Source organism: Monodon monoceros, unplaced genomic scaffold (assembly GCF_005190385.1).
Source record: "Monodon monoceros isolate NGI ecotype Baffin Bay Population unplaced genomic scaffold, NGI_Narwhal_1 Super_Scaffold_15, whole genome shotgun sequence".
NCBI classification, from domain to species: Eukaryota; Metazoa; Chordata; class Mammalia; order Artiodactyla; family Monodontidae; genus Monodon; species Monodon monoceros.
Genome location: NW_021703771.1, coordinates 59,779,048 through 59,802,457, shown reverse-complemented (window position 1 = coordinate 59,802,457; position 23,410 = coordinate 59,779,048). Strand labels below are relative to the sequence as shown.

Here is a 23,410-nt window from a genome sequence, read left to right as displayed (position 1 = left end):
AATAAAAGATTAAGACAAAAAAAATAATGCCAGTTTGATCATTGTATCACTTGTGATTTTTATCTTTTGACACAATTTTTTTTTTTTTTTTTTTTTTTCTGTACGCGGGCCTCTCGCTGTTGTGGCCTCTCCCATTGCGGAGCACAGGCTGCAGACGCGCAGGCTCAGCGGCCATGGCTCACGGGCCCAGCCGCTCCGCGGCATGTGGGATCTTCCCGGACCGGGGCACGAACACGCGTCCCCTGCATCAGCAGGCGGACTCTCAACCACTGCGCCACCAGGGAAGCCCTTGACACTATTTTTTTAAAGTCTGTCATACTTTATAACTTTCTCAGATTTTTTTAAGAAGGGAGATTTAAAAAACTCCTTAAAATAGTTTTGAAATACAATAATTATCTTTTCAAAAAAATAGAGTTGACAGTAATTTTCTAGTGAATTTGATAGAATTTGTTTAGAAAAGCAAGTAGACGATTGTGCCTCCAAATAACAAATCTAAGCCCAGATAATTACCCAAACCTCCCATCTGCTTAAAAAAAAAAAACAACTTTATTGAGATATAGTTCACATACCATACAGCACAAAGTGTACCATTCAAGGTTTTTCAGTATAGTCACAGGATTGTGCAAACATTACTACAGTCTAATTCAAAATATTCCCCTCCTCACTACAGACAAACCCCCAACAATTAGCAGTCACTTCCATTCCCTCCTTCTCACCCCAGCTCTAGGCAGTCACTAAGCTACTTTTCTTTACGGATTTGCCTATTCTGGACATTCCATATAAATGGAATCATATGATATGTGGTCTTTTGTGACTAGATTCTTTCACTTAGCATAATGTTTTTGAAATTCATCCACATTGTAGCATGTATCAGTACTTCATCCCCTTTTATGGTTGAATAATATGCCACTGAATGGATATACTACATTTTACTTATCCATTTATCAGTTAATGAGCATTAGAGTTTACATTTTTTGACTATGGTGAATAATGCTGCTATGGACACTTGTGTATAAGATTTTTTAAAATTTTATTATTATTTATTTTTTCAATGTATTTTTGGCTACGTTGGGTCTTCGCTGCTGTGCGCGGGCTTTCCCTAGTTGCAGTGAGCGGGGGCTACTCTTCATTGCGGTGCGCTGGCTTCTCATTGCGGTGGCTTCTCTTTTGCAGAGCATGGGCTCCAGGCGCCCGGGCTTCAGGAGTTGTGGCTTGCGGGCTCTGGAGCGCAGGCTCAGTAGTTGTGGTGCACGGGCTTAGTTGCTCTGCGGCATGTGGGATCTTCCTGGACCAGAGCTCGAACCCGTGTCCCCTGAATTGGCAGGCAGATTCTTAACCGCTGCGCCACCAGGGAAGCCCTGTGTATAAGTTTTTGTGCCCCACTCTGCTTTGATTGTATATAGTGTCAAGCACTGCTTGATCTGTATGTTCCTGTGATAGATAGATGGAAATTTGCTTTCTATCTTGAAAGAGATAGAAATCTAACCCCATTTTTTACTGCCCATTTACCAGATTGTGAATTGTTTTCCATGACATATTCATACAATTTATCTCTAAGAAGCACTGTAGGAGTAAAGAGTTATTTAATTTGTCTATTCATTTGAACCAGGTAGAAAAAAGGGCACTGGAAAACAGAAAAAAATTGTTTTTTGTTTTCAGATAGTCAAATTAATAAAGTTATCCAAATGAAACTATATGCAAGTATTAGGATCTAGCTATATTTGCTTATGGATTTTCCATCTGGTGCAATTTAGTTGATTTTGTTGTCATTGATTGTGCTAACCCTAAAGTCTTGTATGCTTGCTTACTTACTACTGTAATTCTCATATTCCCACAGAATATTCATTTTACACTTTAGTTTTCTTCTTCCACTGGGTAAACAGAGCCTCTTTAGCCTTTTTTGGTTTGGTTTTATCAGTGAGCACTTGATTTCTATGACAGCAGGCTCATTTGCATTTTTAAGGGGCTGGGTAGAATACTTATGGTGTTCTGCCTTGCAACTGTGATGAATCTCGCTCCAACGTGTATTTTAAAATATTCATTGTTTGCAAAGTAGAACTCCAAGAAGAACAGATGGCATGATATTAGATTGAATGGACAGCAGTTAGCACTTGTACATGTTCTCTGTAAAAAAGTGTCTCCAACAGATATTTATTGATTGCCTCTCAACACAGTGCTGATATGGTTGATGCGGATGAGTTTCTTCTATTTGCTTTTTATGTAACTAAGGGTTTACATTCTTCCCACTAAAATAGTTAAAGTACTGCTCAAGACTGGGCCACTCTTTGATTGTGGCCTCAGTTGCGAGAGACTAACTTGCATAATATGTTTAATTATAACATCCAAACATGAGTATTAAAATCTTTTTGTTTTAGGATATTATTTATTACATAGGTTTATTACATAGATCCACGTAGCACCTGCTGGAATACCTGAAACCTTTTTGGAACCAAACATTTCATGGAACCAAATTTGTAACACACAACAGTTTACGAGCTTTGAAATTCAGTTGATTCTGTTAAGAAACCATGTAACTAACCTAATTCCAACTGAATTAAGGTTTACATTGTGTAGAGTCAGTTACAGTATAGAGCTGGTGGTTGTTACTATGTAGTTAATAATAGTTAATCATTGTAGATAACTCTGAAAAAGAAAATCCCCTTTGGTAGCATCTGCAACACTTTTGCAAAAATCTCAATGTATATGAGGTTTCAAAGGAAATAAAGTAGATCTTATTCAATTTGCAAGAAGGCTTTTAAAGAGGTAGATTCTAGTTATTGAGACTCAGCAGTGGCAGTAGGGTTAAAATCATAATTCTCCCCAAAATGTCATTAACTCTTTTATAACCTAAAACACAGGCTTTCCTGAGCTATGTGAGGTTTAGAGTTAATGCAATGCAATGAGATTCAACAGGACTTTGGTGCTTTCCAATTCCCTTTCTCTCCTGTGTCATTTTGATTAAACGCATTTATGTTTTAAATCCAGACACAAGCTATATCCTTTATTTTAAGGTCTCTTTTTAAAAATATGTATAGGCAAGAAGTGGCTTTGGAATTGGGTGAGATTAGTGGCCTGAGAATGGGGTTTTAGACGTGGCAGCATGAACTCCTGGGGTATGAAGTTCAGATGAAGACACTCCATTCCATTAACTTCTAATTGGTCAAAACTTTTGACTCCCTTTTCCTGCTCTAGCATTTCAAAAGAGGTCCTGCACAGTCAACATCCCCCTGAGCTTTGGAAAGTTTGTTTCCAAGTGTACTGCCCAGGACAAAACATGTTTGGGTACTAAATAGTGTAGGAAGGTGATTCAGTGCAATGAAAAATGTTAATTTGATGAGCCTGGGTATCCCAGGCCTAGGAATCTTCATTACAGAATGATTCTCCGATAATCTTCTTTGCAAGAAAAGAAATGAGACCTGACTTCCTTTCGTGGATATGCACAAACTTAGTCTTTCTTGTAGCTTTATATGTTTATCTTCTTAAGTATACAGAGATTTATAACTCCATGGTATTTACTTATTGCAGGACAGGTGGCCTCCTGACAAGTTGTCTTCAGAACAGGATACAGTAATTAATCTTATTATAGATATATTGATATTAGTACCATACAAATCACTCTCTAAAACCATTGTATAGACTCTCTACTGGCTTCCAATTAAACTTAAAAGACACAAAGATAAGTGAATAAATAAAAGAATGAATGATGTAGTGAATACAGGGTAAAATATAGGCATCTGTTGTCTATATAAGAGGGAAGGAGATAGTTAGCATGGTCTTTGGCAATCTAGTTAAGTAATTTGCGTTTTATTCTAAGGATACTTATCATCTCTCTCTCTCTCTCTCTCTCTCTCTCTCTTCTTGCACTATGTTAGTTACTATTATTATCTGGATAGTTAAAAAGCTTGGCTACTATACTGTATAGGTCAGCAAGAGAATGAGAAATTGGAAAATTAGCATGTATCTCATTGGGAATTTCAAAATGCTTATATAAGCCTTTTAAAGATACTCTATTGATGGATGGGGACTGGATCTTGAAGAAAATATAGAGAAAATGACAAAGCAACCGGAGTAAACACTGATTTTCCCGCTGTAGGAACCTGGGCTCTGAGTGTTTATAAACTATAAAAAGTATCCTTTTTCTAACTTCATTAGTTGAATCTTCTATGGTAGCATGTCATTGCCTAACTAACATCATGACTATCCAGTAGGTGTCAAATATTGCTTAAATAATTGCCGTGTGGCCAGACATAAAACTCTGTGCTTGGTGTGTGTGTGTGTGTGTGTGTGTGTGTGTGTGTTTGCACGTGCACACGCACGTGTGGTGGAGGAGAAGAAGGAAGAGGAGGTGGGAGGAGGAGGGGAAGGAGAAGAAATAAAAGATCTTGAACTTGCTACGCTCTAGTAACTAACAATACAAGGTGTACAAGTGCTCAAAAGGAAGTTTCTTGTTCAGGATTATAAAATTAAAAAAAAAGAAATTTATTAAGGTATTAATTTTATGATGGGAGAGAGAATAAACTCAGTTTTCACTATAAATATGGTGTTCTTTTAGCAGCAATCGTTACAGAATGTCAGCTGAGTACCACTTAATTTTTTTTCCTCTGAGGGGAGGGAGATATCGTACCTTTTGTTTTTATTACTGTCTCCATATGTTCAAGAGCTGGGCCAGGAAACTGATGGTGTTTAATCTGCCACAAGTTTTTGGGAAACCATGATTCAAAATTTCTTCTTTTTTTAAAATAGCTGCATTTTATTCACTTTGGAAAATTTTGAAAATGCGGAAAACGCAAAGCAAATGATAACTACAGCCATGTTTTGATTCTGAATTAATCTTACAATAAGATTAGCTTTTTTATCGGTGACCTTTCAGTGCCTGGTTGAGCACTTATCACTTCCTGTGTATTCACATATGGTGGGAAGACTACACATCTCACTGGGCAAAATAGGCATGAAAATAAATCCTCTAAAGCTTCCATTACTTTGCAAGGGTAAACAGAGTTGGCATTAGAACAAATAGACAAACATTTGTGTCTTTTATTCTCTAATTTTGAAACTAAGGGGAATATGTCCAGTCAGTGATAAGAGATACATGTTGTTTTATTTTAGAGGAAACAAACCTTTAAAGAACTGTGTTCCTCTTAGTTGTAAAAATTTCAAAATATGTACTAAAACAAGACATAATAAATTATTGTTGCTTATAGTTCCTTCTTACCAGTGCAAAGAACACTGGAAAGCTGAGGAATTTATTTATTAGATCCACTTTGTTGTGAAATAAAAAATAATGCCCTTTAAAACTGTGATTTTTTAAAAAAGAATTTCAAATAACCCAAACCTGCCAGGGTAAACGTGGTCTACATTATCACCTAAAGCTTAGGGGGAAAAACATACACCATGACTATTAATTTGAAATAAATACTCACCATTGTGCATGCTTTTATAAGTCATTTAAGTCAGAATTTCAAAAATTGAACTATGTACCACTGAATATTAACTGAGCAATTCAGATTAGCATGACTCTTGTGGTTAATATTTGCAGAAACTTCTAATAATTATCAAGATGGCCTTTATTTGTTTTTTCTTGCCACTGACCCATAGGATATACGAAAAGAAAACAGATCAGCCTCTTTCCTGATAAGAAGAGTAACCAAGAAGGCCATCTGCAAGAACTAAGTGGTGAGTAATTTCTTTTTTTAACATGAATCGAAATATTTTAATATACATTACCTTGGGCAGATGAGATGTATGATTTCTTTAAATAAGTTCAAAGACGTTTATATAAAAACAGTGAACAGAGGCACGTTACTTTATCTTTTGAAGAGAGAACTAGTGAAAATGGAAATTCCAGAAATGTCTGTTTCTTAGAATGAGATCAGTTTAAAATTTTCCAGTGCATAACAAAACACTTAAAAATTTTTAAGCATTAAACTTAACATACCATGTTTTAGAAAATACATAAGAGCAACCTGGATTTAGGGGGTTTAGACCAAGTCTTTGAAGTATCTTAAATCTCCTTGAGACCTAAAAGATTGTTTATAACTAACGGTTGCTTTGTAAAAACAATGTTGACGAGATGTTTTAAAATTTTCCTGTTAAATTTTTATGAGAATATGTGGGGTTGAGAAAAGGGAGCATCTGTATTGCAAGATGATTTCATAAAATTGATTTATGTAATCTCAGAAATGGGGAACAGAATGCTTAGCAGGAAAGAAATTTATCAGTGGGTTGTATATGTGAAGCAAATGAAAATATGGAAAGCTATATCAGCTTAGATGGGCCTAATAATTTCTGAATATTAGTATAAGATTAGTGATACAGCATCTTTAATAGATTTTTTGTGGGTCTTTTTTGTTAGGACAGTGGAACCCAATACTGGGGTGCACGTGACTGAGAGGGAACTGTCAGACTATTGGATATATCAATTCCACTAATATATATTTTTCTGCAAAGTTTTGCTGTTAGAGTGATCAGATTTTATTTAAAACAGATCTAAGAAGGAAAGTTTTTTTTGGAAATCAAGACTGTATTAGTATTTGGAGCTGCTGACAGGGAGAAAATTCTATTCTTAAAAAAGCATTTCTCTGTCTGGCTGTATTATATGAGGTTGTTTTTTTTTTTCCTTGTTTGCTTTTAACTCATTCATTCTTGGCTATGTGCTCTTGTAACATAGTCAGTTTTTCTCAAGAGAAGGCCAAATAATGGAGGGATACTCAACACAGAAACAACCTTACAAAATGTTGATTTTTCATTTCTCAGCTATCAATTAATCTGCTGGTCATTTATTTCACTAATTAGCCTCCTCTTGGAAAAGGCGAACAGAAATTTTACCACTGCTGAATTCCAAATTAATAAAAAAAATTTACCTTAGTTTTAATTAGCAAGAGATTTAGTAAAGAAGAGAGTTAAAAATACTTGGCATTTTACTAATATATTATTAACATACACTTGACTCTATTAATATATAATTCATAAATACATTTATTATATATTACTATATATGAATTGTATTTGTTTTTTCTTATCCTAATTACATCTGCACTACAGTATGGAATTTTCAGAGTTAATTGCAGTGACTCTCCTGTCTTTCCCTCCCATTGTCTCTAGATTCATTATTTAAACTATTAACACCTTATATTTTCCAAGATTTTGTTCTTATACCAAAATAATATTCCTCATGATATAATGAATGTATTTTGATCTATTTTCACTTTAGATTTATAAGGCTTTATCATTACAGAGTAATAATCCTAGATTTCTTAACATTTGGAGAATTCTTTTATTAAATTAGTGGGTGATTTGAGGAAAGCTCTTTTTGCGGGGGAGGGTTGCTTTGCATTTTGTTTCTTATTTTGGGTTTTTTTTTTTTTGATCCTCAACACTATACTCTTGACAAATGGACATATTTGTGCTTATGTTAAATAAAGTGAATTGAAATTAATCTTATAAGAATTGCATTTATACTCCTTTAAAAAATCAGTATTTCTTGGATACATATATATGCACTACAAAAAAGTGCACTTGATTTGCTGTCATTTTTCTAAAAAAGATATACATTTAGAGACTTAAAAAGATCTATATCAAGGTACTTAGTGGGAATATGAATGTTTTAAAGAGATTTCCCTTTGTTTACCTGTATTTACTAACTTTTCTAGAGTGAACTTTAATTGATTTTGTACTCAGAAGTACAAAAATATATTTTACATTAAATTAAAAAAAAAATCAGTATAGTGGAATTGATCCAGAAAGCTAGTCTCACTGGGTCTTGACAGATGGTGGTACACCTGATCCTTCGTTCAGTGGTTAAGTCAGAAGCCACACCCTTGTCTGAGAGCTGGTACTGGATGTGGGGAGGATGATTATGACCCAGAATCAATGAATTCACACCTTGAAGGGGACCCCAGTGGCTGCTGCTAGGGCAGCCTTCTCATCCATCCTACAGATGTGGTCACTTTCCAGTTCACATGGCCACATAGCCAATGCTGGTTTCAGGAAGTCTTTTTCCAGAGGTCACAGACTCATGAAATATTGGCTGCCATATCAGGTCTGCAGGTCTTCACTATTTCTTAACAATAGTTAAGAAATTTGGAATTAGTAAGTGCATTTAGCAATCAGGAGTATTCACATAAAAATTCAGATATCTAGGCTGTCTTGAAAATAACCTTGAAAAGGCCAACTTAAGAGTTCTTTCCATAGGTGACAGGTGAGTTGGAAGAGCAATTGCCCATCTTATGAGGGCCACACACTTTTGTTCTCAGCTGACTTCCTATGGACCACCTGGCCCTACAGGCCTTTGAGTTTGCAACTTCGATACATTAGTCAAAAGTAATATAAAACTGTGAGAAAGTGATTCCTTCCTGATAATAATTAGGTTTGCCAAACACCAGTTCTCAGGATGCCTTAGATTTCCTGCTTGTACTCCTGTGTTATTTGGGAATCACCAAATGGGAAATGAAAAAAAGCAAATGGACCTAACTCACAGCTTGAAGTACTTAAGAGTCAGACTAAGTTAGGAAACATGGCTTGAGAATATGGGTTTATTATCTCTATGACACTTGGATGGTGGGGAAGAGAAAGCATCAGAGGCAATGACACTGTCCATTGGATTTTCCTGAAACCAATTTTAGACAGCAGGAGAAGATGACTCTGCCTTCTAAGTGTCTTTTGTCCTGGACTCATAATTCTTCCACGTATATTCATTTATACAGTTCTTAATTTTAACTACATCTCTGATGGCACCCTGAAGCAAAGCACATAGTGGGAAAAATGCATTTGTTAAATCTTGACCTTTGGATTCAAAGAGGATGTTTTAGTTGTGATGTCATTTCCAGACTATCCTTCTGCAAGCAAATTATTAACATTTGTTAGTGGGAATTCCCCAGTGGTCTAGTGGTTAGGATTCCACACTCTCACTGCAGAGAGCCCAGGTTCAATCCCTGGTTGGGGAACTAAAATCCCACAAGCCTCACAGCGTGGCCAAAAAAAAAAAAAAAATTTGTTACATGGAGATACCTACTTGTGTACATCTTACTAAACCTTTCCAAGATGGAAGTGGATTCTAAGGTTGACATTAGCATCATAATTAAGGGTGAGCGACAAAAACATTTTACTCAGAGATAGAGGAGAGTCATATATATTTAAATAGGATGTCAAGTAAGGTATGTGTTTCTTTCATGCTCTATAATAATGACACATACCTTGAGGGCATTGAAAATTTGGATTTGTTTTGAGGTTTCAGTATCTGTTGTCACATAGGTTAAACCTTTATGTGCTGTAGTTAGAGATTTGCTGTAGTTATATATGCTGTAGTTAGAGATTGCAAAGTGTTTTTGCTCATTTAATATTTTTCTAGAATAGCTCTCATCTCTTGGCTCTGAATGACCAAATACCTTGCTTATTGTAGATTCATCTTCATAGCTACATTATTTGACCTGAACTAGATGATAACCAGTTTTATTTGCAGGAAAACATTAATCTAAGCAGAAGCATTCAAACACATGTGTAGAATCATTTCTCCTAGTACACATCTATTTCATTAATTTTATTTCCCAACATCTCACCAAACTACCTCTGGCACAGTTTTCTTGTTAGTCTAAATAGGAGAGTCCTCCTCAGTCCTACATGACTGTTTACATAGGCCGTTGATCAATTTTGTTTGGATTTTAAAAAGTTTTCATGGCTATTAAATGGAAAGGCAATACTTAAAGCACATCCCTTTAGATATATTTTTTTCCTGATTTTATTCCTAATTTAATAATTAGGAAATGAAGAACTGATTCCTAAATAGTTTTTGGCTGAAAAACAAAATAGTATTTTTTAACACAATGCTTAGCTGTGGCTTTTGGCCAACGTTTATGCCTTGCATGTCATTTGTGAATGCTTTCAAATAAAAAATGTGCAGAGTTGCATTTATTTTTTGGCCTCATAGACCACATAAGAGCAGTTTCCATACTTATTCTAAGCCAGCTCTGTAAAGAGATGTAATGCTACTTAAATTTTTAAACAAGTCAAGAATCTCAAACAGGGCTGTGTTATGTTATCACATCTGGTCATTCTTTGCATTAAAAGGATTATTCTCCCTGTTTTGCATTGTTCACTACTTGGACATCCAAAATGTCAATAACAGACCAAGACTGCAATAGGTCACTAGAGGGAAGAGAATATGGAGAGTAAAGAATAGCATTGAAATACGCTTTAATCTCTAAAAACTGGTTTTTAAAGTTTTGGGTCCATAGATTTTGTTAAGAATCTAATGAAAGTTGTAGAACCCTCTCTAGAGAAATGCACATATACTTGCAAAATCTGAATATTCAGTGAGGCTCATCATGACTTTGGGCTTGGAGATCACAGGTTAGAAACCCTTGCAACAAATTGATATGTTATATTTTACACACAACATAGACTATGTATGTATGCACATATGTGCTAGGATGTACATAGTCAAATTTTTTTTTTAATTCCTTTAAGTAATTATGAAGTTAACTCCCCAAGTAGTTGAAAGCTTGGAAATCTTGGTTGTTTCTGTCTAAAGGGTTGTTTAATTCCATAAGACACAGGTAGTGATGCTAACTTTTAAAAATCAATATTTTAATGAAATAAAAGAGTATGCTGAAAACAAGTGATATAAAGGTAATTTATCTAACTGCAATTGGGTAATACCTTCTTACCCTCATCCCTTTAACAGTTTTTGATTTCAAATGTTGACAAGATGCCCATTTTCTATGTAAGTCTGTAAAAATTGGATGTTAGATTCCTTATGTCTTCAGTAACATTCAGTTCAAAATATTTCTAACTTTCCTTGTAATTCCCTCTTTGGACACAGAAAAAATTTAGAAGCCTGTTGTATAATTCCAAAATTACTTAGAAATGTGTTATTTAGAGTGTGTTCATTATTTTCAGGTATTTGGGGGTTTTATATGTCTTTTGTTATTGATTTCTATTTTAATTCCATTTTCATGAGAAAACACTGTGTATGAATTAAATCCTTTGGAATTGATAGTCACTTGTTTTTTTATTTTTATTCTTTAGTCACTTGGTTTTTATATGACCCATTTTGTTGAATGTTTTAGGTGCACTTGAAAAGACTGGGCGTTCTGCCGTTGTTGGTTACAGTGTTCTATTTATGTCAATTAGGTCAAGTTGGTCGATAACATCCTTACTGATTTTCATCTACTCATTCTCTCAATTACTGAGACTGGAATGTTAAAATCCCCAAACATAATTGGTGTACTGGGTTGAATGGTGTTCCCCCCACCCCAAATCCATGTCTATCTAGAATCTGTGAATGTGACCTTATTCAAAAATAGGGTCTTTGCAGGTGTAATCAAGTTAAGATAAGGTCCACCCTACTGGAGAAGAGTGGGCCCTTATCCATTGACTGATGTCCCTATAAGACTAAGGAAATTTGGACGCAGACACAAAAGGAAGGCGGCCATGTGAAGATGGAGGTGGAGATTGGAGGTATGAAGCCAGAAGCTGAGGAATGTCGGCTGGCAATCACCAAATGCTTTAAATGGCAAGAAACACTCCTTCCCTAAGCCCTTCCTAGAGAGCATGGCCCTGCCAACACGCTGATTTCAGACTTCTAGCCTTTAGAACTCTAAGACAATGAATTTCTGCTGTATTAAGCTCCCCCCGCCTGCACCCAAAAGGATGTTAGGACACTGTAATAATTACTTTGACAGATTTCTCTGGAATGTTTTAAAGTTTTTAGAAAGCAAAAATGCTCCACCATGTTATTGATAACAAACAAGAAATAGATGCTTTCGCTAGCATGGTCTTTAATATTTTTGGGTATATGAATAGGGTTATGAAATAGAGATTTTCAATAAAATCGTAAATATTTGTCTTCCGCACTTTCAATTATAGGGTTAAACTCAAACAAAAATCAGAACACAAAGATGAAAACTTTCACCCAAATCTCAACCTAGATCATTATTTATCAATCATTCCACTCTGTGCCAAGTACTGGGCTATGTGCTGTACCTTTTGAGGATTGAAAAATAGAATAGAAGCAGCCCTGTTCTCAAGGTGCTCCCAGCATAGTGCCAGAATAAGACCTATAAGCGGCGACCTCATTACAGAGGCCATCAGTACTCTATTATGCTAACAAGTGTGATGTTTTGGACATATTTCCCAATTAATGTTTCCTTATCAGCTAGCCAAGTTTTCCCTCCCTGCTCCTTCCCCGTCTTATTGGATCCAGGAAAGAGGCTGACTGAAGCTACCGGGAAGGAAGGAAAGTCGGCCCCTTCCATCCTCGGAGGGTAACAGGAGGAGGAAAAAGGTGCAAGGGACTGGGGGCACCTATGTCCCAGCTTCTCTCCTGGAATAGAAGAAGTTCCAGGTCCGGGCCTCTTAAACTCTCGGGAGAGAGCTGATGAGGGAGGGCGATGCGGGTTGCGGGTTCGGCCGGGGAGAGGCGCCCTCGTGGAGCGCCCCGCGTCTCAACACAGCGGGAGCGAGAGGACCGTGCACTCCCATCCAGCCCCGACTCGGCAGAGGATGCGCGCGTGGTGCCCAGGGAACAAAGGACCAGAGACAGCACAAAGGCGCCTGGCACAGATGCAAGACAGCTTCTTCCCCACCCAAAACAAACCCCAAACCCAGAAACTCACAGCGAGGTCCCTGTGGAAATGGCGCCCTCTGGAGGAGACGAGGAGAGGGGTAGAACTAGAAGAGACCCGCCTTGCCCGGAAGAGGCAAAGCAAAAGCAACGCTTGGATGTTTATGCAAAAGAGATGACTTAAACTTGCAGACGAGGAGGAGCTGTGAATTGTCAAGTTTAAATTGCTACCCTCTCCCTCCACACCACACCTCACTCCCAGGGTGGGAGTGTATTAGGAAAAATGGACTGCAGGGATCCTTACCCGAGATCTAAAGAGGTCACATTTTCTTCTCAAGTGAAGATCAAGACGACTGAGCCTCTTGCCTTATATGTTGTCATCCTCCACCCCTACTTGTCCCTGCAGGCAAGGTCAAGCCTTTGCATAAACAAAATAGAATATATCTAGGAGTGAACTACCCCGAAATTAACATTCCTAACTGTGCCCTTTCTAAGGCTGTATTTAAAAAACAGCACCCAATTTCTTGACGTTTTGCAATTTATTATTCTAATCATGCATCTCTGTCTTTTAGAAGTCTAAATGTCACTTCTCCCTGCTCTTATCTACCTCGTTTGATGGTTTGATGGTTCCCATTAAAATAAAGCGATGGAGTATAACTGGCTTTTAGTGCAATTGATCACTGCTGGGGGAAGAGTCAGCAAGGGAGCATTCTAGAGCACAAACTTTGGTTCTCCAGAATCAGGGCTGGATTCCTCAACAGATAAAGACAGGCCTCTCAGGGCACCGGCTAAGCTGGGCACCAAAGTAAGTAGGTGCTTAAATCCTCTGAAAGCGTTACCTGGCCCTGTGCAGAACAGCTTACTAGAAAAAAGCAGCAATAAGACAAGGATATTTTCCCACCTGATTTTAAGAGGTTTTTTTCCCTAGATAAAATGAGAATAAAAACATGAAATTTTGTCTGTCCATTGAGAAGGTGATATATGAAGGGGAGGAAAGAACCAGAACTCACCCTATTGCACGCTTCTGCCTTGATCTTTGTTTCTTCTCATGACGGGCTGTTAAAACCACATTAGGGTATATAGTTGAGTGTCCAAAGAGACCTCTGCTTTGGGGATGTGTGTTTGCTGTGTGTGTGTGTGTGTGTGTGTGTGTGTGTGTGTGTAGTGGGCGAGGGAGAGGGAGACCAGATACACTCCCTCAGACTAAGGTGGCCCAAGTCCTAGGAAAGAAGTGAGGTGTGAACCCCATAACTTTGGGATAATAAAGCAGGGCTGTGAAGACTCGCTAGGCCTCCAATACCCCCAACTGCAGCCAAAGGCAGGAATCTCTGCGATGGACAAGAGTAGGTTCTAGATCCGGTATGTGACCAGGGAGTTGATAACTCACATTTCTTACTTTCATTTATTATCTATCTACCTACCTGTATCTTTCTATCTATCTCTAACTCTATCTATATATATTTCTTTTCACCTGAGTACATATGACTTTCCAGTGCCTAGAAGAGTAGTTTGCACAGAAGCACTCAATTAATGCTATATCAATCCTCTGAGGGATCTGAAAATTATCCGTGAACTTTTGCTACTCTCTTTTTAAGGATGGTATTATAAAATTTTAAAATATACAGAGTTATTTCAAAACAGCCAATGACTTAGTAATTGATGATGCTAGGATGACGGATAAGTGCTTATTATGCCAGACAACGTATCAAGTACTCCACACACATCACTTCACCTGATCCTCACCAGCCTGAGAATAGTAGCAAGTGCTGGGTCTTTCCATGTGCTTGGCCCTGTGCTCAGCACCTTGACGACATGTACTATTAAATTTATTTTTCATAACAACCTTAGAAAATAGGAAGTACTATCAATTCTACCTTAAACTAAGACAGCTGAGGCTTAGAATGGGCAAATGATTAGTTTACAGGTCACACTGCCAGTAAGTGGTGGCACTGGGATTTGAGCAGGCACTCTGCTCTTAACCACACATTATTTTTCCCATTTTATAGAGGAATTAGTTGAGGTTTTCTTAGAGGTAAGTCAAATCATGTTACTCTTCTAATCAATACCCTTTCGTGACTTCCCATTTCAATCAAAATAAAAACAAAAGTCCTTATCATCACATCCACAGCCCTCCGTGTTCTAGTCCCCTGTTACTCTGACATCACCTCCTACTGCTTGCTGGCTCTCCACCAGGTATAGCTGTCTCTCTGCTGCTCCTTCAACACTCCAGACAAGGCCGTCCTATCTCAGGGCCTTTGCACTTTGCACAGACAAGGCTGTCCTATCTCAGGGCCTTTGCACTTTGCACAGACAAGGCTGTCCTATCTCAGGGCCTTTGCACTATCTCAGACCTTTCCTCTGTTGGGCATGCGTTTTCCCCAGATATCCACATGGCTCACTCCCTAACTTTCTTAGATGTAGTCAAATGCCACATCAGGTAATTCTTGACTATTCCATTGCAAGTTGCCACTTTTCCTCCTACCCCGAATCTTGACACTCTCTGTTCGTCTTCCCTTATTCTTTGTATTTTTTCTTGAATGTCTGTTTATATTATAAAACTCATTAGAGAGGGGTCATCTCCCCTCTCTCAAATATAAGCTTCACCAAGGACAGGTATTTTTATTTTTGTTATTTTTAAAAAATGCAGCACCAGCATTTAGAACAGAACCCAGTACAGTAATGGGTGCCCAATAAGTATTTGAGTGAGTGACAGGAGGTTAAGGCGCTCACAAAAGGTCACACGTTTAGTACTAGGCAAAGTGAGGCTTCATTACAAATCCAGTATTGGAGTTTATCCACATATCAAATGCATAAAGTATCTTCTTGAGCTCTTCTTCTAAGTCTCTTGGTCTTTAATTATAGTAGGTCGGGTGAACGTGAATAAACAAACCAAACAGGAAAAAGGCAGCCTTTGTTACTGTCTCTTAAAGTGGGATACTTTAAAGTGAGATCAAATCAGAGGCCAGGTCAGGGAAAGGGGACACTGGTCTTTAACAGAAAGGGAGTTGACAAGTGATGAAGTAAGGAATGTGCTGATGTTTCTGGGCTGCACGAAGGGGCAAAGTGTGGGAAGGTCCTGGATGAAGTTGGTGTTGGGTTAATTAATTAGGGTGGGATGCCTGCACGTTAAGGGGAGGAAGGAACCGAGGGAATTGATTTGGAGTGGACTGAAGTCTCAAGTAGCAGTTACAAAGGATCCTGGAGGCACAGGAAGGATGGGAGAAGTGCTGGGTACAGCTCAATTTGGCGAGTGGCCAAAGAAACATGTCAGATATTAGTGAAAACAGGCCACAGCTGCTGCAATTTACAAGCTACATGTCAGGCCTTTCCTTAGCCACCCTTCCACCCCGCCCCATCTCATGTCCTGGAATAGCCATTTTCTTCCGAAGACAACCAGTCATAACTCAGTTCTCACTTGAGGGCATAAGAGAAGGCAGGGGATGCTCAGGATTCATTGCTAATGGAGAAGGGCTCACAGCATTCATGAAAACTCAATTTCCCCCGAGACTGAGAATTATAATGTTAGCGTACTGAACTCCCACCTCTTTTGTTCCTAGGACAGTTTTTAAAATTGTGGTTATTTTTCTTTAATCTCATGATATCTAAACTTGTAATATCTAAGACTTCTAGAATATTTAAGTGTCTTCTTACTCCCTTCCTCTTCAAAATGTATTGATATGTTTTGTATATTTCTCCATCCTAGGAAAAAGATTCTAGATAATTCAGAGTAAAACATATATATGTATGTGTATACACATATACTTATATACCAGACAGTTTAAAAGTGGAAAGAACAAAAGCATTTAAAGGTATACATGTTGTTACTGAATAATGTAATTTGGCAGAACTACTTGGTAGCATTTCTCCACTCCCCCTGCTCAGATGGCGATTAAGTGCATAGACTCTGGATCCACACATGCTGGGTTGGATTCCAGGCTCTGCCACTTCCTAGCACTTTCAAATTATTGACCTTTATGTTCCTCATCTGTAAAGTGCAGCTAAAACTAATTCTTCACTAAAAGGGCTTTAGTAATGTTTGAGTAAATACATATAACATTTATAATAGTATTAAATGTTAAATATTGCTACTATTTATAGATGCTATAAATATTTAAAAGATTTTTTGTGGTTTCTTAACCTGTTATGTACAGTATTTAGAAAAGGATCCATAGAGAGGTACTTAAATATTTCCTATCACGTTGAGGAAAAGAAAATATCATTATAGTTCTAGCCAGCCAGTATTTCTTGTTCTGATGAAACATGTAAATGGCATATGGGAAGCTCTTCTATTTAGGGAAATAAATTCAATGTAAAATAAGAGCAGGTTTAACATACAGGAAGTGAATTCTATTAATTTTTTCTATCATCAGCTTTCTTTGTGATGCTGCTTCAATGCTGAGTGAAGTTGTTTCATGGAATAGCTCTCATTTGCATTCTGAGATAACATAAGGCATAAGGTAACATGATGCCCCAGAACTGCACACTTTTTAGGATGGAGGAGCTCTGATGTTTTATCAAGCACACCTACTAAGAATGAAGATTTCACTCGAAGTCACTTTCTTCCTTGATCCCTAGCTTACACAAGTATTGTAAAACATGGATAAAGATTGTGAAAAGCACTGAAACCAAACTAAATCCTAAATAAGTTATCAGTGAATACATTTACCTCAAGTTGCTACTTTTCATACTTGGTTGTTTAACCAGCTGTTCTGTGGTCACTTGGTTATTTAAACTAAGATAAATTATGGACCACTAATCAGATGTTGGACACTGTTACGGGGTTTGGATACAGAAAATTGAATAAGTCCTGTTCTCAGTAAAAAGCATTGTCTAATGAGAGAAATACAAATTATCTTCATCTAAGTCTAATGCACGTGGTAATACTATGGTATCAATATGAATATATTACTAGGGAGACGCTAAAAAGAGAGGGATTGATTCTTCTGCAAGTATGGGGTGCAGGGGGCCTTGAAGGATGAATAGAGGTAACTAAGCTTCAACTGGAGGAGCAGCATAGTGTTTCTAGTCCATGTGCATAGTCTGTTGAAGCAAGAGTATGAGTTGAAATGTAGAGACTGTCATGATACATGTGGCTGAAAAAGGGATAAAACCTTAAGCAAGGCAGTGACAATGAAAATGGTGAGAAGAGGATTCATTTGACATTTTGAGGCATAATCAACAAGACTTGATGACTGATGCTCACATTTAGTGGGGTTAAATTGGAGATGATATGGCTTGGGTTTTTGACATTACTGAGATGGGGATGCAGCACAAATTTTTGTTTTCTTCTGTTGGTTTTGCTTTTGTTTGACAAGAATGTAGGTACTGATAATTCCAATTGAGATAGTTTTAGTTTGAATATTTTGTCACTGTGCAATCGAAAACCACATTTACCCTATTATCTCTGTGTTCAACTCATCACCGTGTCCTAACTTACAGCTGCACTTGTGTCATGCACCTCATGGTTTCTCTGGCTCATTTTTTTCCTGTCCTACAGGCTGTCTTCAGAGCTCTTGGTTTTGAAATCTAGTGACAAACAATAGAATTGACCAGTGCTAACCCAAATAAAACAAAAACAGCTCTTTCTAGGATTCGAATAGGACATGCATGTAGAAGATGTAACCCACTCCCCTGGGAACAGTATTCCAGGTGACTGTTTTTGGCCTCCCAAACCTCCAGATCCCTAACTAGGCATGAGAATTAGCAAAGGAAAGTAAACAAGCCATTTTAGCACACCAGGAAGCTTCTCTCAAGTCACAAATACATTCCTATTCCTGAGAATTATACACAAGTCAATAAAGATTAACTAAACAGTTGGAAATACAGCTAAATAAAAGCTGAGACTTTAAAAATCACTCAAGAATATGCACATTGCAAGCAGTTTGGCAAGGAGCTCTTGCACGTTTCTTTTTGCTGTATTTCTTAACACAGTTTCTTTAAAAATCAGCTTTGGCAGACAAACGGAGATCCTCTATTAACGGATACTTGAGCACTTGGGCTGTATTCACAGTTTACTTCTGCAACTCAAAGCCCCAATTCAAACTACTGATGGAGGAGCTTTTTCTTTTTTGTTGTTTAAAAATTATTTTTTTAAATCATCGTATAAAATGTAAACATGTAAAAATGACATATTAAACAAAAGCATATTTCAAGAGTTTTTGAAACAAATGAAGGCACATCTTCTTTTGGTTGTCAATATATATTTAAATGTCAGCCTAAGAGGATTTTAAAGTACACGTAATTGTGACTGAGGCAAAATTTTAGAGAATTGTTATCCAATTTGTAGACCCAAGAGATCAACGAAGTTTGTTTGTTTGTTTGTTTGTTTGTTTCGGTATGTGGGGCTCTCACTGTCGTGGCCTCTCCCGTTGCAGAGCACAGGCTCTGGACGCGCAGGCCCAACGGCCATAGCTCACGGGCCCAGCTGCTCTGCAGCATGTGGGATCTCCCCGGACCGGGGCACGAACCCGTGTCCCCCGCTTCGGCAGGCGGACTCTCAACCACTGCGCCACCAGGGAAGCCCTCAACAAAGTTTTAAAACTATCCATTAACTTCTGCCTTTTGATCCTATTGTAATTTATTTGTGTATTTTTTTCAGGGTGAAGATAGAAAATGAAACTCAGATGAATCGGTTTTGCTCCTTGAATGTAACTTCACTACAAAAGTAGATGAAGTTGAGGAGGTTTAAATTACTCCACAAACTGGAATAAAATTTCTAATGATATGTGCATTTAGATTGTTTTATTCCAGTCCCCCAATTACTATTTATAACTAAAAAATAGATTTAAATCATAGAAACCATATGTATTTCAATGCCGGAATGCTTTTCTTTGGAAAGAAATATAAAGTGTAATAAGTTGATAATTTTTTTTTTTTTTTTTCCGGTACGCGGGCCTCTCACTGTTGCAGCCTCTCCCGTTGCGGAGCACAGGCTCCGGACGCGCAGGCTCAGCGGCCATGGTTCACGGGCCCAGCCGCTCCGCGGCATATGGGATCTTACCTTACCGGCACACAAACCCGTGTCCCCTGCATCGGCAGGCGGACTCTTAACCACTGCGCCACCAGGGAAGCCCTAAGTTGATAATTTTTATAAATAGTTAAAAGACTATTTATTGAAAATCACCAAATGCTTTAAAATGTCTGTCTAAAAACTCTTGTGTTTGATTTCCAAAGAAGTGAGCCAGCATTGCTGGTTGTTCTGTTTACATAGTAAGAGCTTCTCTCTGGCATAATCAGTTATCTTACTACTTTTTAAGAAAAACATTAAACCTGAGAATTGAACAATTGCCAGAAAAAAAGAAAACAAACCAAAAAAACTTTCATCATAAAAGGCTTAAGAAGGTTTTTTTATTGTTTTTTTTTTAAAGTTTTGAGACCTGAGGAGTTCATTTAAAAGTAGATTTAAAAAGTATTTCAGGGCGCCTTCAAAAGGACAGAGGAGTAATACATAGAGATCACCTTCCTGCCCACAAATACATCAAAACTACATCTACATGTGGAACAACTCCTACAGAACACCTACTGAACACTGGCGGAAGACCTCAGACTTCCCAAAAGGCAAAAAACTCCCCACGTACTTGGCCGTGTGGCTGACAGGGTCTTGGTGCTCTGGCCAGGTGTCAGGCCTGAGCCTCTGAGATGGGAGAGCCGACTTCAGGACATTGGTCCACCAGAGACCTCCCAGCCCCACGTAATATCAAATGGTGAAAGCTCTCCCAGAGATCTCCATCTCAACACTAAGACCCAGCTCCACTCAATGACCAGCAAGCTACAGAACTGGACATCATATGCCAAAGAGCTAGTAAGACAGGAACACAAACCCACCCGTTAGCAGAGAGGATGCCTAAAATCATAATAAGCTCACAGACACCCCAAAACACACCACTGGATGTGGTCCTGCCCACCAGAAATACAAGATCCAGCCTCATCCACCAGAATGCAGGCACCAGTCCCCTCCACCAGGAAGCACACATAACCTACTGAACCAACCTTACCCACTGGGAGCAGACACCAAAAACAATGGGAACTACGAACCTGCAGCCTGAGAAAAGGAGACCCCAAACACAGTAAGTTAAGCAAAATGAGAAGACAGAGAAATACACAGCAGATGAAGGAGCAAGATAAAAACCCACGAGACGAAACAAATGGAGAGGAAATAGGCAGTCTACCTGAAAAAGAATTCAGAGTAATGATAGTAAAGATGACCCAAAATCTTGGAAATAGAATGGAGAAAATACAAGAAATATTTAGCAAGGGCCTAGAAGAACTAAAGAGCAAACAAACAATGGCGTACAACACAATAAATGAAATTAAAAATTCTCCAGAAGGAATCAATAGCATAATAACTGAGGCAGAAGAACGAATAAGTGGTCTGGAAGATAAAATAGTGGAAATAACTACAACAGAGCAGAATAAAGAAAAAAGAATGAAAAGAATTGAGGACAGTCACAGAGACCTCTGGGACAACATTAAATGCACCAACATTCGAATTATAGGGTCCCAGAAGATGAAGAGAAAAAAAAAAGGACAGAGAAAATATTTGAAGAGATTATAGTTGAAAACTTCCCTAATATGGGTAAGGAAATAGTCAATTAAGCCCAGGAAGCACAGAGAGTCACATACAGGATAAATCCAAGGAGAAACAGGCCAAGACACATATTAATCAAACTATCAAAAATTAAATACAAAGAACAAGTATTAAAAGCAGCAAGGGGAAAGCAACAATTAGCATAAAAGGGAATCCCCATAAGGTTGACAGCTAATCTTTCAGCAGAAACTCTGCAAGCCAGAAGGGAGTGGCAGGACATCTTTAAAGTGATGAAAGGGAAAAACCTACAACCAAGATTACTCTACTCAGCAAGGATCTCATTCAGATTCAATGGAGAAATTAAAACCTTTAAAGATAAGCAAAAGCTAAGAGAATTCAGGACCACCAAAGCAGCTCTCCAGCAAATGCTAAAGGAAATTCTCTAGACAGGAAACACAAGAGAAGGAAAAGACTTACAATAACAAACCCAAAACAATTAAGAAAATAGTAATAGGAACATACATATCGATAACTACCTTAAATGTAAATGGATTAAATGCTCCAACCAAAAGACATAGACTGGCTGATGGATACAAAAACAAGACCCAAAGATATGCTGTCTACAAGACACCCGCTTCAGACCTAGGGACATATACAGACTGAAAGTGAAGGGCCGGAAAAAGATATTCCATGCAAATGGAAATCAAAAGAAAGCTGCAGTAGCAATTCTCATATCAGACAAAATAGACTTTAATATAAAGACTATTACAAGAGACAAAGAAGAACACAACATAATGATCAAGGGATCAATCCAAGAAGAAGCTATAACAATCGTAAATATTTAGGCACCCAACATAGGAGCACCTCAATACATAAGGCAAATGCTAACAGCCGTAAAAGGGGAAATCGACAGTAGCACAATCATAGTAGGGGACTTTAACACCCCACTTTCACCAATGGACAGATCATCCAAAATGAAAATAAATAAGGAAACACAAGCTTTAAATGATACATTAAACAAGATGGACTTAATTGATATTTATAGGACATTCCATTCAAAAAGAGCAGATTACGCTTTCTTCTCAAGTGCTCATGGAACATTCTCCAGGATAGATCATATCTTGGGTCACAAATCAAGCCTTGCTAAATTTAAGAAAACTGAAATCGTATCAAGTATCTTTTCTGGCCACAATGCTATGAGACTACATATCAATTACAGGAAAATATCTGTAAAAAATAAAAACACATGGAAGCTAAACAATACACTACTTAATAACCAAGAGATCACTGAAGAAATCAAAGAGGAAATAAAAGAATACCTAGAAACAAGTGACAATGACAACACACCCACCCAAAACCTATGGGATGCAGCAAAAGTGATTCTAAGAGGGAAGATTATAGCAATACAGTCCTACCTCAAGAAGCAAGAAAAACCTCAAATAAACAAACTAACCTTACACCTAAAGCAATTAGAGAAAGAAGAACAAAACTACCCCAAAGTTAACAGAAGGAAAGAAATCATAAAGATCAGATCAGAAATAAATGAAAAAAATTGAAGGAAATGATAGCAAAGATCACTAAAAGCTGTTTTTTTGAGAAGATAAACAAAATTGATAAACCATTAGCCAGACTTATCCAGAAAAAAAGGGAGGAGACTCAAATCAATAGAATTAGAAATGAAAAAGGAGAAGCAACAACTGACACTGCAAAAATACAAAAGATCATGAGAGATTACTACAAGCAACTCTATGCCAATAAAATGGACAACCTGGAAGAAATGGACACATTCTTAGAAAAGCACAACCTTCTGAGACTGAACCAGGAAGAAATAGAAAATATAAAAAGACCAATCACAAGCACTGAAATTGAAACTGTGATTAAAAATATTCCAAAAAACAAAAGCCAGGACCAGATGACTTCACAGGCAAATTCTATCAAACATTTAGAGAGGAGCTAACACCTATCCTTCTCAAACTCTTCCAAAATATAGCAGAGAGAAGAACACTCCCAAACTCATTCTATGCGGCCACCATCACCCTGATACCAAAGCCAGACAAAGATGTCACAAAGAAAGAAAACTAGAGGCCAATAACACTGATAAACATAGATGCAAAAATCCTGAACAAAATACTAGCAAACAGAATCCAACAGCACATTAAAAGGATCATACACCATGATCAAGTGGTGTTTATCCCAGCAATGCAAGGATTCTTCAATATATACAGATCAATCAATGTGATAAGCCATACTAACAAATTGAAGGAGAAAAACCATATGATCATCTCTGCATCTTAGATGCAGAAGAACTTTTGACAAAATTCAAT

The 23,410-nt window shown here is 37.7% G+C and overlaps 1 long non-coding RNA gene and 1 other non-coding gene across 2 annotated transcripts in view; both read left to right on the top strand.

Moving 5' to 3' along the window:
* LOC114896314 overlaps positions 1-19,282 on the top strand; it is an 88,837-nt gene extending 69,555 nt beyond the window's left edge. The window contains exons 3-4 of the long non-coding RNA XR_003793753.1: positions 5,596-5,673; positions 19,158-19,282. This is a non-coding gene — a long non-coding RNA (uncharacterized LOC114896314). The remainder of the gene's footprint in view (positions 1-5,595; positions 5,674-19,157) is intronic.
* Positions 8,870-8,942, top strand: TRNAE-CUC. The gene has a single exon. It is a non-coding gene; the product is annotated as a tRNA-Glu (tRNA).
* Positions 19,283-23,410: the final 4,128 nt, after the last annotated feature.